Source organism: Podarcis tiliguerta (genome assembly GCF_965153285.1).
Source record: "Podarcis tiliguerta genome assembly, chromosome: 7".
Taxonomy (NCBI): Eukaryota; Metazoa; Chordata; class Lepidosauria; order Squamata; family Lacertidae; genus Podarcis; species Podarcis tiliguerta.
In genome coordinates, this window is record NC_139540.1 from 56,223,770 (window position 1) to 56,240,279 (window position 16,510).

The 16,510-nt window shown below is 39.9% G+C and overlaps 1 protein-coding gene and 1 long non-coding RNA gene across 4 annotated transcripts in view; one reads left to right on the forward strand and one right to left on the reverse strand.

Annotated features, from left to right (window-relative positions):
• The window catches only part of CARMIL1 (capping protein regulator and myosin 1 linker 1), a 120,149-nt gene that overhangs the window by 72,109 nt on the left and 31,530 nt on the right, over positions 1–16,510 (reverse strand). The gene's annotated exons all lie outside the window — the stretch shown is intronic.
• LOC310681464 lies at positions 76–9,670 on the forward strand. Its single transcript, XR_014513328.1, has 3 exons — positions 76–165; positions 7,892–8,014; positions 8,724–9,670. It is a non-coding gene; the product is annotated as an uncharacterized lncRNA (long non-coding RNA).

Consider the following 16,510-nt stretch of genomic DNA (forward strand, 5'->3'; position numbering starts at 1 on the left):
ACATTTACCAACAACTTGAAATACTTTTTTCCTATTAATCTCTAAGAAGAATTAGGTTTCCATGAGACCCCAGGATTATCAAAACATTTGCAGAATCTTCAAAGTGAACAACAGGATTGTAGTATCAACATTTCCAAGATGAAAAGATTAACTACAATCCCAGCAGTAAGTGCTATTCATTATGGTAACGTATTAAAAATAGATTAACTATTTTTTTTAAAGAGAAGAATTCATGTCATCCACAAGGAACTGAGGATGGTACAAAGACTCTGTCACATGTTACTTATGAGAAGGAAAGTTCCATGCATTGAAAGGGATCAGAGCAAGACCACTGAACTTGCCCTTAGTCATGTGCACATTGATGTCCGCAATAAGGCAGCCATGAATGCATCTTAGGGTGCCAAACATATCAGGGGGTAGTCAGTTGCATAGCCTTGCCTCTCCAACACAAGTCTCCACCTTCAGGTGAGTAACAATTGAAAGGAGTTTTAGACACAGCATCCTCTGCTGTACAAAGTAACTCTCCCACAATCCTCTGTGCTCATACATGAGAAGACTTACCCAATTTAGACCCAGTCCCAGCACCAACTCTTCTTGCTGCAAGATAAATCCCTTAATAGCTGCTATAAAGTTCCCACTCTGCAAGAATTCAACGCTACAATAGCTAAAACTGAGGAGGGAACATTCTGCTCCACTCTGACAATGTCATGCTCTCTCCAGCAGGGGGAACAAACCCATCAGACATAAACAAGGAAGAATCACAGTGGCCCAGGCCATCCCCCCTTTCCAAGCAGGGATGGATAATTTATCCACTATGAAATCCACAAGGTGCATATGTGGAGCTCAGTGACAGAAGGTTGTTATACCATACCTCTAAACTACTTTAATTAACTTTCAATGAAAAATATAGTTCTGCAGAGAAGCTATTGGAAAACTGATTATGGAGTGATTTAACACACATGCTTTACATTCATGGGATGAGCCTCAGGATTATTCCATTGTCACAAGGTTGCATAAACTGCTGACACTGGACCTGTTCCCAGATGGCTCTATTAACAGCAACACACTGCCTTCCACAGAATTAAGTGAGTCTGAGAGCACTATGAAAACAACCATTTTAGGTTGTCATGAAGGGATGGACAGTATGTGGTTGGTTTTTTTTATTGATTCATGGAAAACCATTGCAGAACCTTTAATGCTAAAGAATCTTCATTCTGTTCTATTACAAAATTTGGCTTGGTCACTTTCAGAGCCATTTAAATATGTTAATTTTAGCCAACTATTAAGGGATCACACAGGAAACAGCATCAAGGGGCCTATCTTGCACTTTATAAGTCATACATTATCAAGTATTTCTTGTAATCAATCATACCTACTCACATAAAATTCAGACCACCTGTGGTCAACTAAGAGAAGAGGGGATAGATAGATAGATAGATAGATAGATGATAGATAGATGATAGATCTAGATATAGATATATGTCAACAGAGGCACAGAGAGTCTACTCATCATTAAAGGCCAGGAATAGCTCAGTTGGTGGAGCATGAGACTCTTAATCTCAGGGCTGTGGGTTCAAGCCCCACCTTTGGCAAAAGATCCCTAAATTGCAGGGAGTAGGACTAGATGACCCTTGTGGCCTCTTCCAACTCTGCATTTCTACGATCTATGATCATAACGTAAAAAATAATTGATTGTTCATCTCTTGTATTACACACACTACCTTTTTCCTAGATGCTATGATTTTTGTTGTCTGTATTCACCAATGTTTTGAAGCCTGTCTCAAATCCCCAAATTAAAAGCATACCCTAGCTACTGTAGCTTTATCCACCCATGATTAAGATAAGCAGCAATGTAACTTTTAACAGTGGATAGGTGTAGGTATGATTTCCTGCAAGAAAGGGGGCAAGCATATGATCTTGCTTGTGATTCCTTAACTGTGGTTAAAATATTAGGATCTCCACAGACACTAAGGACTCCTAGCTTCAGACACATCTGAAGCAATTAGTCAACTGCTTTAGCAGAGGCAAACCACCAGATTCCCCATCTAATTCCCAGCAGCATCTTTGTATCTCCTTCAATGTAGGACAAGCAATTTACTATTGCAGTAACTGTTTTTCACAAAAGTTATCAACATTATTCTGTGCACAGCTGTAAATTTGTTTCATAGCTAAACAAGGATCTGCTACTGCTTAACAAGGATAACACGTGACTTCTATCATGATGTGCAATATTTGAGCACCTGAGATTAAACCTAACTGAAACGCAACAAAAACGGTTTACTGTATAAATGCATCATGGCCAAGTGTCTATCAATGTATACAATGTTCTGCAATAATTTGAACTGATAGGTCTTTTAACTAATTTTAAATATTTTGTTCATGTGTGTATTCAAACAACAGAATAGGGAGAAATTAATGCAGTAACGTCCTTAGATGCTCCCAGGAGTATTAGAAAGGTGACTTGGATAGGTACCAACAAGCTGTGACCTGCATGCACAATGGCATATTTTATTGATGCCAACCTTATATGAGGCAACAAATGTCAGTCAGGCAGCTGCTTAACATCACACAATGAAACTTCAAACTGCCCTTGAGGTACAAGACCAATGGTAACCATTAAAAAATTGCATTGGTGAATTAGATGTGTATTTTTCTAAACAACATCAACTCTAAACTGTCTGTCTTCCAGCCTCTGAATAACTGTGGTGTGTTAATAATTTTAATGTATTGTTCCTTTATTCATGAGCCATCACTTGTTCATTTTTAAAATATATTATGGCTTTCGGGTGCATTTGCATGTAGAACCAGTATGGTGCAGTGGTTAGTGTGTTGGACTAGGACTTGGGTGACCAGGGTTCAAGTCTCTACTCAATCATGAAACTTGATGGCTGACCTTGGGCCACTTACAGTCTTTCAAACTTATCTCTCTCCTTCACACAGTTGTTATGCATGGAGAGAAAACAGAGGAAGGGGGGAGAGACAGTTTGAGCATATAGCGCCAATCCTGGCCCGAATGCACTGGCTGCCAATTAGTTTCCGGACCCAGTGCTGGTTTTGACCTATAAAGCCTTTAACAGCTCAGGACCTCAATACCTCAAGTACTGCCTCTCCTCATATGAACTGAACCGGACCCTGTGATCATAATCTGAGGCCATTCTTCGTGTGCCTCCTCCAGAAGACGTCTGGAGGATGGCAACTGACTGTTGATGGGAACAGATAATTGCAAGAACCCCAGTGCTTAAAAACTTGCACTGGCTGCCTATTGTTGCACTGGTCCAAGTTCAAGGTCCTTGTATTAATTTGCAAGGCTCTTAAGTAGAGTCCAGGATTCCTCAAGCACTGCCTAATCTCTCATATCCCTGCCCGATCAGTGAAGTCTGTGGGGGAGTCACTGTTAGTGGTCCTTTCTGGTTCAGATGCACGATCCACCAGTGATCAGTACTGTGGGCCCAATTTTATGGAAATCCCTTCTGGTCGAGGTCAGACAGACCTTTTCCCTGTTGAACTCCTGACACGCAATGAAGACTTTTTTTTTATTCTAGCAGGCATTTTAACTGGTCTGGTTTTATAGCAATAACTGATTTTTTTACCTTTTCTGTATTGTAATCTCCATACACCGCTCACAATCGTAGTATATAAATTGTTTAATTAATTAAAAATTCATTGCCTATAGGGATATCACAGGCAGCATGAATAAGAGTTTATAGTGCAATTCAGAACCAGTAAAATCACTGGGAAATTGGAAAAGGGCTTATGCTGTGTTTTGCACTACCACCCCTTCCCCCTGCATTTCATGAACTCTCAGTTTAGATCTTAAAAATATATTGCATGCTTACATTTTTCAATTTTCTAGAAAATAAAAAACTTAATTATTCGTTTCATTCCTGTTGTGAAAAAATCCTGCAAATGTTTTACTAAAGGCAATGCATATGTCATTTCAACACAACCCAATGCATTGAATAAGCCATAATAAAAAGCATATGCATATAAAATTTATCGATGCGCTTATCACTTTTGGTAATGCTATAAAAACTGTAATGGTCAGAACAATACATTTCACTGTAGCACCATAGCTTCCTTACATTACATTACTCAGCTCCCCCCTCAATTCCAAATTTACTACCTTTCCTTTTGACTTTTGAATACTACATGCTTTTCTTAATCACGTGTTTTTCTCCTGCACAGAAGCAGTACAATCTTTGAACCAAAATTTTAAAAATCCTTCCAGTAGCACCTTAGAGACCAATTAAGTTTGTTATTGGTATGAGCTTCTGTGTGCATGCACACTTCTTCAGATACACTAAAACAGAAATCACCAGACCCTTATATATAGTGAGAGGGTGGGGAGGGGTATTACTCAGAAGGGTGGTGGGAATGGGTGATTGGCTGATAGGTGTGGTAAACCTGTTGACGACTGTTAACGACTGCAATTGGTCTTACAGGAAAAAGCAAAGGGTGAGATGGCAAAAAATAGATTTATCTTGTATAATGAGATAAGAATCCAATGTCTCTATTCAGATCAGGTCTCTCCATGGTTTTAAGTTTGGTAATAAGTTGCAATTCAGCAACTTCTCTTTCCAGTGTATTTCTGAAATTCTTTTGTAATAAGACAGCTACTTTGAGATCTTGTACAGAATGTCCTGGGAGATTGAAGTGTTCTCCTACTGGTTTCTCTGTCTTGTGATTTCTGATGTCAGATTTATGTCCATTTATTGTTTGGCGTAGGGTTTGGCCTGTTTGCCCAATATAGAGAGCTGAAGGGCACTGTTGGCATATACAATGTTAGAAGATAAGCAATTAAACAGTCCTGAGATGGTATGTTTGATGTTGTTGGGGCCAGGAATGGTGTTGTCCGGGTGTATGTCGCAGCAAAGTTGGCATCTGGGTTTATTGCAGGCTCTGGTACTGCTGTCCATGTTAAGCCTGGTTGTTGTATTATTGTGGGTGAGAAATTCTTTAAGATTGGGTGGCTGTCTGTAGGCAATGAAAGGTCTTCCTCCCAGAGCTGGAGGAAGAGAACTGTCATTGTCTAGGAGAGGTTGTAGATCTCTGATGATGCATTGAACTGTTTTAACTTGGGAGCTGTATGTGATTACTAGTGGTGTTCTGTTATTTTCTTTTTTGGGTCTGTCTTGCAGCAAGTTCTCTTTGAACCATTTGCTATGTGCCAGGAGGTTCTTTATTCCTGAGTAAGTCACAAAGGTGCTGTTTTCAACTGGAGGCTTATAATAGGACTTCTATACATGATTTCCCAATAATAAGTTTTACTTCTGAGTGGACATGCCTAGATTACATTGCTAATCTTGAAACTCAAGGTTCACTGAAATTGCATTGGAGTATTACCTATATCTATCTTAATAAATTAACAAATTGTCCAGTAGCACCTTAGAGACCAACTAAATTTGTTCTGGGTATAAGCTTTCATGTGCATGCACACTTCTTCAGAACACACTTCTGCCTGCTGGGACAAAAGCTTATACCCAGAACAAATTTAGCCAGTCTCTAAGGTGCTACTGGACAATTTAATTCTTTTATTTATTTTGAGTGCATCAGACCAACACGGCTACCTACCTGAATCTATATCTATCTTATTTTACTTGCTTCAGAACTATTTTAGTTTTTATCATCATGTCTGTTTTAGATGAGACACATTTGCCATTTTCACTTGCGTCCTTAGCACTGGATAATTTCTAATTGATTTCTTATTATCTATGCATCAAGATTGGAGTGGCAGCTTGAAACTCAATTTGTCCTTGGAGCAACACGACTGCTTCTCCACCTATTTCAATCAAGTATGTTTACAGCTTGTGGAAAACTGTCTCCTCACCCCATGTTGTCATTCTAGTTTTAAAAATTCCAGAAGGTGACAAGAACGTCTGTGCTAACCCTCCTCTATCACCCAAAGACATCACATTTCATTCTACTGCTCCTATTCAACACCCCCCTAAATGGGATAGAAAAAGTTCTCATCACCCATGTCTATCTTTCAAATAAATTAGCTTATGCCTGCCCATTTCCCCTTGGCACAAATCCAAGGTGAAAACACACTAAGGCTTTGTCTAGACTAAGGATTTGCCTTTCATATCTGCTTACCAGAGTGATTGTATTGGTTTGCACCTTTAGTACAAAAGCACTTGGCTGCTGCTGGCATTGGTGCCAATCTAATGTAGGCTGCCTGTGCAAATTTAAAAAGAGACTGTGATCCTATGCCATTTAAAATGGAGTGGAACTTTGTCAAACGTCTCCGAGATCAGGATTTCAGCCTAAATAACTTGACATGCAAGTAGCACAAGTACCAATGCAATTGGTGCACAGGCTTCAACCCATGAATGGGAGCAGTCAGAATGAATACTGCTTTAGAGTATTTACATAGCAAGCTTCTCTCTCCACTGTGAAGCAACGCTTTCAGCCAAATGGGCAGTCATTCCCACATCCAGCTGGGTGTACTTTTTATTCAAAGGAGAACTTCCGCTGACTGTTAATCTGGATACAGCCGCAGCAAATTTCCACCAGGCAAATGTGGAAATGACTATGCTTTTGACTTATACCGTGCATCCAAGCCACTGTGAGTAAGCCCCAGCATCTGTGGTTGAAGCAACAGTTCTGCATCACAAAATACAGGTTTGAGCCCCAACATCATTTTAAAATACATGCTCCACATGAATTGCCTAGATTATTCTGTGAAGAGATTGTTAGAGAGAAGATCCATCTTTAAGAAAGATTAGACTAAGGTGGCCTTCCAGAGTCTGTAATCACCTGCAGGGGTGCCAACTTGAATAAAATGGGGGGGCCCTCAGGTAAGCCCCACCCCACATAATTGATCACAATTATTGATAACATACACCATTTAAATGACAATGTCGATCAATTTGAATGGCAATGTCCAGGCCCCTCAAATAAATTTTTTTTGGGAGGGGGAGGGACCTTGCTAGGAGTTGGCTCTTAAGATCACCTGAATATTTAACTTTATGTATTTTTTTCCTGATTTTGTTAAATCAAGTGAGATCTCTGGTCTACCCAGCATACAATTGTGTAAGAAGCAACTCTCAGACAGATGCTATTCCCAGCCCCATGTGATCCTTTAACTGAATATTTCAGAAACTGACCATGGGAGCTTCCTGCATGCAAAAACATGATCCCTCTACAAATCACAGAACTAGTAACAGAAAACTTTTTCCTCTGTCTTTTCAGATACATCTGTTTCTTTCTGTACATAGATATGAGACATTCAGATTGCTATTTCTTAAAACTTATTCCAGGCACACATAATATTATTATGCTGGCTAAAAGTTGCATTCCAGTCCTTGAAGGTAACCAGAGAACTAATACACAATTATAACAAGTGCGACATTGCTTACAACATTTTAAATATAAACTTCCTTGTGAGCACTTGACCTAAAAAGAGAGGTAAAAACAAGTAAGTGAAGCAGCAACATGGGCTGTAGCCTCATACATGTCATACTCGTACTTTTTCGGGTCCCAATTTTATCTTTTTTCTTTTTTCTTAAAAAATGGGAGACCACCATAAATGACTGCATTGTTGCTTTATTATTGACTACTTTTAAGATTTGTATGTAGTTGTGAATCTGTATTTGAAGTGTGTGCATACAGAACCAAAATCACAGTTGTTTTCCATAAGACGAGTCAAGTATACATTTTACTGAGGACCAGGCAGATATTAATGATGGGTTTATATTTAGTTCCTTGCCTACTTTGCTAACTTTCTATCTAGATCCGTAAACAACTGACAGTTTCACTAGCAGATAAGAGTGAAAAATACTCTCGTGCACACAGTATGCAGTTTTGGTTCTATACAAAAAGGAGTCCAGCAATATATTTTGCTTATTCAGTAGTTTTCCTCACCCAATTCCTTGTTTTTCTCCGATTGTAGATGTCAGTGTCAGTATTTTACAAACCATACCAGGTTGCTGAATGACAGACTTGCTGAGCTTAAAATATTGTGGAGGAGGCATGAAGTCAGCATATGAGAATTTAAGTGGAAACTGAATGTTCAGTAAGTGAAGAATACAGTAATTATTCCAAGCACCCTTTTGTTGTTAAGTCTATAAAATAGTCAGTACTCGAGCCAAAGAACCTATCTTATTCTTCCAGTGTTACAGGACTAACAAAACAAATGAAGTTTGGTATTTTCCTAGAAATAATCCATAGAAAGTCCACCAATTCACTCTTCTACATAATAAATTTAGAAATCATTAAAAAGTAGAGGAGAAGACATCTGCAGGTTCAACACAAAGTCTTCTAGCATTCCTGGTCCTTTTTCTGTTTTCAGTGGCTAACATTTTGGCACTGTGTGCCCTGCAAGAAGGTACCCAAGAGCCAGGGAGGGCACATGCCAACAGCTCCCAGTTGGCCTGAGAGGAGGTCCCCCTTCATTTTATACTGCCTTGGCAGAAAGGCAGTATAGATGGCCAATAAATAAATAATGGTAAAGGGCAATTATCTGTCTATAGGCTAGAATCCCAGTAGCATTTAAAGTTTTCATGAAGATTTTTCATTTCTTTCATAAATATGTTTTACAGTAGTTTCTGCAGCACAATTCCTTCCAGTTCTTGAAGTCATCATATCATAGACTCAAGCACTGTTTACGCACAACAATCTGAGTACACATTTGAAAACCAGCTGCTATTGATTAAGCAAACTTAAATCTAGTGATTAAACAGCACAAAAGTCTGACTGTAAACAACATTTTTTTTTTTTACTAGAACATCGTGTGATCAACGGCAAAGAGGCACAACAAAATATTTTTGGCTGCCTTCACCACTGCAACTTGTTTCGATCAGAATAAACTCTCCCGCTCTTACATGACATGAACCAGATATCTGGTTAACTAACAGTAGATCAATGGTGTACTTTCAGACAGTCTGCAAGATCACAGTTAAGGTCTTTCCCAGAACAATAAAAAATAAAAAATGGCCAAGACAAAGATAATGCTCATCACATTCTTCACTGCTGCACTGGATACATGGCTGAAAAGGATGTAAATATGAGGTTTACACATTTTCCATGTCAAGAAATTTCTATTTACGGTAAGTTAGTGCAAATGCACCAAAGTTTTAAATTTGATGCCTTTCAAGACAGACTTCCAAGAGAAAACATAAGGCAGCCATCCATCAGCTTACAACTCCAATCAGCCCCAGCCAGCAGTGCCAATGGCTAGGAATCGGGAGAGTTTTAGTCTAAAACATCTGGGAGGCACCATGCTGAAGATGGCTGACATTAGGAAAAAGCAAATATCCAATTATGGTTTGCTTGGTTTCTCCAGTTCCCACAATATAATGACAGCAACAAAGGCTCCCTTTCTTTTCACTCAATTAATCCACAAATATAATGACTCACTTTGCAGCCAAACAGGGCACTGGCACTTTACTTGTTCACAAGTAAAACACAACAAAGTCCTGGTCCTCTATAGCAACTAACAATGATAGGTGGTACCAAATGGTAGCAGGTGATGATTGCTACACTTGCCAACTCTGGATATTCTTTACTACTGAATGAAATCCAAAACTTTGGTAATGTTAGTTGCTGAAATTGCACTTTTAAGGCTGTGTTACAAGACAGCTCAAGGAAGTGTTACTGCAATTTGTATCTTAATTCCAGTGACTCTGTGTCCATAGTGAATGATGATTGTATCCACTGTATTTCCTCACACAGATTCTGAAGAAGATGGGCACCGAATCTTTCAATAAACTGTTGTACATGTTGCAGAATATCTGCTTCGATAAAAGCAAAACTTTACTGTTTTATCTTTCTCAGAAAACTGGGCAACAGTTGGAAACATGAATAGAATTTTCTGAACCACAGCTCAAACCAGAGTTTCAGCATTGTTTTCACTGTCTTTGATGTTGAGAAAGAGGACAAGTTATTATGCTTACGCAACCATTATGCTTGCGTTTTCTTACCAAAAAATAAGTATCCATTACTTCCAGAAGGATTCAACTGTCACTCATCCTCTTTCTCTTCTCTCACGTCCTTCTACTTTCATCACTTTCCTGTCTTTCTGTGTCACCTGCTCATGCCTTTCTGCCTTCCTACCTTCTTGCACTATCATATGCTGTTCTCTCTTGCCCAGATTCCTGGATCTGACCAGTGGCCCCAATCTATGGCTCCCAGGATCAGGCCAATTCGGTCTGTGCCACATGGGAATGAGGATGATGTGGCACCCCTGCTCCTTATAACTCTCACGTCCTGCAGCCAGACTTCTGTCATCACTTTCTAGGCCCCCAGCTACTCTCATGATGGCAACCACTGAGCAACCAAGCTACCTACTGCAGTAGAAACTTCTGAACTCTAGTTCTCAGCATAATTCCATTTTTTTGAGAAGTCTAGAAAGCCATAGAGAGTACAGTGGTATATCGGGTTAAGAACTTAATTCATTCTGGAGGTCCGTTCTTAACCTGAAGCTGTTCTTAACCTGAGGTACCACTTTAGCTAATGGGGCCTCCCACTGCCACCGCCACATGATTTCTGTTCTCATCCTGAAGCAAAGTTCTTAACATGAGATACTTTTTCTGGGTTAGTGGAATCTGTAACCTGAAGCGTCTGTAACCCAAGGTACCACTGTATCAAGAAAATGAACAGAGTCTTTACACTCCACAGAAATCTCTCTTATTAAAAATTGTTCTTGCAACTCTCACGGAAATTGATAGAATGAGTGTCTCATCAGAAGAATGTGTTCTAGCTCAGATGCCACATATAGCGCTCCTTTGGTTTGGTCAGCCTTAACTGGAGTCCAACATGGCAGCAACACCTCTGCCATGACCTACCTGGAATAGCCTCACAACCCACCCGTTTGTCCCAACCCACTGGTTGAAGACTAAAGGTCTAATGTCTCTGTGGGTATGCAAATGCTCTCACCACCACAGCTTTCCAGATGTCTCTCCCAGCCAGTTAAAGCTGAAAAGAGTTATGTAAAAGTTTAACATGCTTCTGTTTGCCCTCCAAAAGTAACAGGGAGAGCCAGGGCTGGCAGTGTATGGAACATCTACTAAAGGTGGGTTGTAGTTCTTTTAATTAAAATGGGAGTCAGTATCTAGAACAGGCATCCCCAAACTCGGCCCTCCAGATGCTTTGGGACTACAATCCCCATCATCCCTGACCACTGGTCCTGTTAGCTAGGGGTGATGGAAGTTGTAGTCCCAAAACACCTGGAGGCCCGAGTTTGGGGATGCCTGATCTAGAGCATGCAGCTACCACAGTACTATCATAACTTTAGATTCCAGTAATAGCTGCAGAAAGGTAGGTTTAGCAGGTATATCTGTACTGGGTCCAGAGCCAGTATAGGTGCAAGATTCTGAGCTCTCTCTCTTTTTTAAAAAAGTTGCTAGCCCATTAGAATGAAAGATATGAAACTAAAGGCACAGGTACTATTTGGGAGGAGAGGAAGGCTTTGTGAGAGATGAGCCTGCTTCTGCCTTTCAGTGTTTTAAGCCAATGAGTGAAGTCAGATCTAAATTAGAATCATACAAACCAGACACAAGAGCCCAAAATGGCCTGAACATGAAAAAAGGACTTCTGGGGTTATTTGCAAGCCTTTTGTGTGTCTTCTTTTGGTGTCTCTTAATTCAGGCAATGGAAAAGTGATATTAGGTTTATTCTGATCCTCTTTTTTTGAGGGATGGGGGAGCCTTCCTTGGTACAAGTGTGATTGTTGCCCAGAAAAATAATAATTGAGAAATCTAGGGTTTTAAGTGTAGTTGTGAGTTGTGGCTCTTTGTTTGCTCTTTATTTTTCTGAGTGAATCAATGTCAGGTATGCTCCAAGAAATCTCTTATTTGAAAGCACTGTTTTATAGTCAGTTCCAGTAAGAAATATTGAGTTTCTACACAGCAGGTGGCATCCACAATGCATCGTGTGTTCTACCGACTAGCTCACTATACTTTATCAGGTAATTGTTCACATGACTCCTATTTCTGAACTATGCACTACATCTAAAGAGTGAACTTTGAGCTCACCATTTACCATATTCATGCTTCGTCATTCAAGGTACAGACTGGGAAGACTTTTTAATAAAAGACAAATCACACATTCATGACACTTGGAAGACATAACCAAAGTTTAATCAACGAGCTTAAAAGGTAATTGGAAGAGCAGTCGTATCACTTTCTGAAGACGTGCCAACTTGTCTTGGCATACACTAAAAATCCTATTAACTCAGATGCAGAATAAAAGGACAAACGAACTTGGCGGGTATCAGGATTACATCATTATTGGGAATCACTTCGTGAAGGAAAATCCATCTAGTTATTGAAGTGTTCAATTTCTCTCTGGCCTGTAAACACAGGGTGAAGTGACTAGTGAAACATACCTGATGATATAATACAAAAGCAGTCATCTACCTGGTACAAGTTTGTATCTTGGTAAGGCTGCCCAATATTACAATTTTTGTTACCGGTCTGACTTGCTTTTTGGAAATCTGTTAATTAAATTTCAACTTGGGAAGTAGATAACACCAATCATACAACTGAAAATTAGCACTGAGACTAAAGGACGGCTAATGTTTCTAGCTAGCTTAATAAACATGGTTTAATTACCAGAATGGTAACTGAGGTAGTCTGTTGCTGGTGTTTTTTTTTAAAGAGTTTTCTGAAACACCTTAAAGGCTAATAAATGTATCTTGGCATAAGCTTTTGTGGACTAGAGCTCACCAGATGCACAGAAACTGAAATGCAAAGAAACATGAAACAAAAAATAAAAATAAAACCCTGATAAATCTATAGGCTTCTTTAAATAGTACAATGAGTTGTTCCTCCATCATCATCATCATCATCATCATCATGTGATTCATCAAAATAAAAACAAAACTACAAAAATTCCCAACAACCTATCACCCCACCCAAACCACTGTCTCTTTAGTGTTCCAAATTTCAAACCATCTTCTTAGCTTGTGAAAGTTGACTGTGTCAGAGTACAAAAGCTTCTGTGTCAAATAAAAACCGTTGCTAAAAATGTGTCAATCAAATTCTCGCTTATCCTTTAAAAAACCACAAGATTTACCAAATCCCAATTGCACGAGTTTGAAAAAATTGACTACACTGCCAAAGAGTGAAGTGTAAAATATTTGCTCCTATATAAGAAGTGTTAAATATGTTTTCTTGAGGTTAAACCAATGTTTTTATAGAAAAGGTTGTCTTTGTAGGAGCTGCAGGACAGCCCTCCTAAACAAACATTATTAACCCACTACCCCATGCAACTGCAGGCAATACAAATGTATGGCTCTGTCAGCAGAGATTGTGCTGATCACAAATTGCCCATGAAAGGGAGGAGATTATAGAAAGTCTGTCCTCGACACCAACAAGTAATACGAGACATAACTGAATGCACAGAAGCAGGCAGATGAATTTAAGTCAAGCCATGACTAGCTGGTGTCCCATTGAAATCAATGGGACAAGTTCAACTCTCTTAGTCTGAATACAAACTAATACCATTAGCTCTGCTCTACAAAAGTTCTTTTAAAGAGATTTAGACAACCAGTGGCTGATGGCAGAAAATTACCATTTCAGTTAAAAGACCTTTTAAAACTGTCAGGAAATGTTTTAATGGGAATGCATAAAAGCAACCAGCCTGACCCTCTGAACATCAATCACATTTAGAAAAGCAAAAACCAGGGAAAGCTTTCATCTTTTCCTATCAGACACTCTTCTATAGCGAAGCCACAGCTTGAGGCAACTACAGGTTTCAAAGACTTTGCCGAAAGCAGAATGACACTTTCTTTTCCTGTTGTTGTTTTCAAAATGATTTTTGTTGATTTCCTCTTACATAGCGGTACATTTGTAATAAAAATATTTTAAGTTTGTTAACCATAAACAGTGCTAAACAAAAAGAGGCCCTTTAAAGTCTGTAACTTGTTTGTAAGATATATAAATAAAATTGACAGTTTCTAACCCCCACAAAAAAGAAGTTTCTGGAGACAGGTCAACGTTTTTAAGATAACTACAAAAGCATAGATTCCATTCACTGGCAAAGGACAGAGAACGTGGCTAGATTTAGAATGAGGTAAAAGCAGCACAACTGCCAAATTAGGTAATATGCATTGGGGAAAGGGGAAGAGGAACAACATATTTATTTTGCTTTGCTTTTTGGGATCCTTACTAAGGGCATTCTCCCCATTATGCAGTGTATGCAGAAAAGTCACACAGGAACTATTATATGGATATAACAACAACAACAACAACAACAACAAAACAACAACAACATTTATACCCCACCTATCTGGCTGGGTTTCCCCAGCCACTCTGGGCGGCTTCCAACAGAATATTAAAAACAGTACAGCATCAAACAGAAAAAACTTCCTAAACAGTTTGTCTTTAAAAAATAAAATAGTTGCTTATTGCTTTGACATCTGCTGGGAGGGTGTTCCACAGCGCAGGCGCCACCACCAAGAAGGCCCTCTGCCTGGTTCCCTGTAACATCACTTCTCGCAGCAAGGGAACCACCAGAAGGCCCTTGGTGCTGGACCTCAGTGTCCGGGCTGGACAATGGGGGTAGAGACACCCCTTCAAGTATACAGGACCGAGGCCTTTTAGGGCTTTAAAGGTCAGCACCAACACTCTGAATTGTGCCCGGAAACGTATTGGGAGCCAATGAAGATCTTTCAGGACCGGTGTTATATGGTCTTGGCGGCCACTCCCAGTCATCAGTCTAGCTGCCGCATTCTAGATTAATTGAAGTTTCCGAGTCACCTTCAAAGGTAGCCCCACATAGAGCGCATTGCAGTAGTCCAAGCAGGAGATAACTAAAGCATGCACCACTCTGGCAAGACAGTCCACAGGCAGGTAAGGTCTCAGCCTGCGTACCAGATGGAGCTGGTAGACAGCTGCCCTGGACACAGAATTGACCTGCGTCTCCATGGACAGCTGTGAATCCAAAATGTCTCCCAGGCTGCGTACCTGGTCCTTCAGGGGCACAGTTACCCCATTCAGGACCAGGGAGTCCTCCACACCAGCCTGCCCCCTGTCCCCCAAGAACAGCACTTCTGTCTTGTCAGGATTCAACCTCAATCCGTTAGCCACCATCCATCCTCCAACCACCTCCAGACACTCACACAGGACCTTCACTGCCTGTGAGTGTTCCAGTTTTCGAACGTTCTTTTGGAAGCCGAATGTCCGACGGTGCTTCAAACATTTTGGAAGTCAAACGGACTTCCGGAATGGATTCCGTTCGACTTCCAAGGTACGGCTGTACTGGAGTTTACCATTAAGATATTCTGGCTATGAGGAGAAAATGCTAAGTAAGTTTTCCCACAGGACTATGGATTGGAAGCTGTGATTTCTAGCTATCTTAATTTGGTGAGTAATATGAAAATATTTATCCAAAAGGACAGGAAACTAAAAAAAAAAAAGCATTTGTCTACACCCAGTTTTGGCTAAGTCAGAATGTTATTTACATTCTTATTCTCTTCCACAAAGGCTGCCTGGTTGACACAAATTTTAAACAAGCAGTATCAAATTTAATGAGGTTCCCATGAGATTCTTAAACCTAACCAAAAAACACATTCTTTCAGTCATGAATCATAATTAAAATGATTTCTTGGGATGGCTTCCTTCCTGCTGAAATTCTTCACAGGGAGATGAGAAAGCAGGAGTTGAACATCAAGCTCCAGGAAAGGTTATGAGCAGGGCTTTTTTTCCAGCTGGAACTTACCGGAACTCAATTCCGGCTCCTTTCAGGTGAGCACCATTGCCATTCTAAGAGAAGGAGGGAGGTGTTTTTGTGGTGAGTTCCAGCACCTCTTTTTCTAGAAACTGGTTATGGCACTGGTTTTGAGTGTCAGAATTCAAAGAGGGATCATATATGAAGCCAGAAGAGGGGATTTAAGGTGGAAGAGAGAAGGGGGACCTATGGGGTAAAGAATTAATGTGCAGAGCCTCAGCACCTCACCACAAACTAAACAAGCCACAACTGTAGCATGAACCATTTCCTTCTTGTGGAACTCAGCAAGTTTCTGCATATCAAAACAATGTGGATGTACTGCAAACTAAGATACTGGCTTATCCGTTTCTTTGGCTTTCCCCTGGATTCTTGGAATGACACCGGAAATAATACTTCGAAATGTAGAGGAGGGGATGAGATAAAAGCCAGCAGAGCACTGCACTCTAGTGAAAACATCTCACAGTATTCTCAGATGTGTTTCAGCAGCATTTTCGTTTGAAAAGAAAAACTGGTTATTCATAAAGATGGGCTAAGATTTAAATATGAAAGGTTCTTAAGGCATTGATACATATCATGCATTGGTGTTCCAAACAAAACTACAAGGACTCTCTTGCATCCAACTAGTATTGCTTTCTTTATTTACATGAACAAGTACAACTCTGGACTCCCTAAGGCACTCAAACCCTTTAGGTTGATTTCATTTCTCTCATAGGCCACTTCACTTGGCTTACATAATTATTCAAATAAGAGAAATATAATATTACTGCACAACTTGTTTCAAAAATAGCCCTGTCCAGGAGATTATTGAACAGTTGAAGAAATACATTTAAAGGAAATGGCA